Genomic DNA, 648 nt, shown 5'->3' with positions numbered 1-648 from the left:
CGCCTTAGGGCACATACGCCAGCTATATTTTTACAATTATTTATATGCTCTTTAAACTAATTGTCTACTCACCCCATTAGAAATCTAAGGTCCAGGTCTGTATTGTTCTCTGTTTTATTCCCATACTTTATTCCTCGTAAGCAAGTGCCTGGCACATTATAGATATGCAGTAGACGCTTATTGAGTAAATGATTTGATGAATGATTATTTTTTGGTTAGAAGCCAATATTAGGTATTAAGTCAAGCCCCGCTGTGTGTCTCTGCTTCATATCCAGCCATTGAAGGCCCTGCTTTAGGGCTAATGAATTCCCATAGAACTGTGCCGTGTAATATGATAGCCATCAGCCACCGTGGTATTTAAATCAGTGAAATGAGGGGCGCCTGGGTGGCGCAGTCGGTTAAGCGTCCGACTTCAGCCAGGTCACGATCTCGCGGTCCGTGAGTTCGAGCCCCGCGTCGGGCTCTGGCCTGATGGCTCAGAGCCTGGAGCCTGTTTCCGATTCTGTGTCTCCCTCTCTCTCTGCCCCTCCCCGTTCATGCTCTGTCTCTCTCTGTCCCAAAAATAAATAAAAAACGTTGAAAAAAAATAAATCAGTGAAATGAATTAAAATGAAATAAAATAAAATATTCAATTCCTTAGTCTCACTG

Source organism: Herpailurus yagouaroundi, unplaced genomic scaffold, assembly GCF_014898765.1.
Source record: "Herpailurus yagouaroundi ecotype Mexico unplaced genomic scaffold, PumYag 100, whole genome shotgun sequence".
NCBI classification, from domain to species: domain Eukaryota; kingdom Metazoa; phylum Chordata; class Mammalia; order Carnivora; family Felidae; genus Herpailurus; species Herpailurus yagouaroundi.
Note: the sequence above shows the minus strand (reverse complement) of the source record.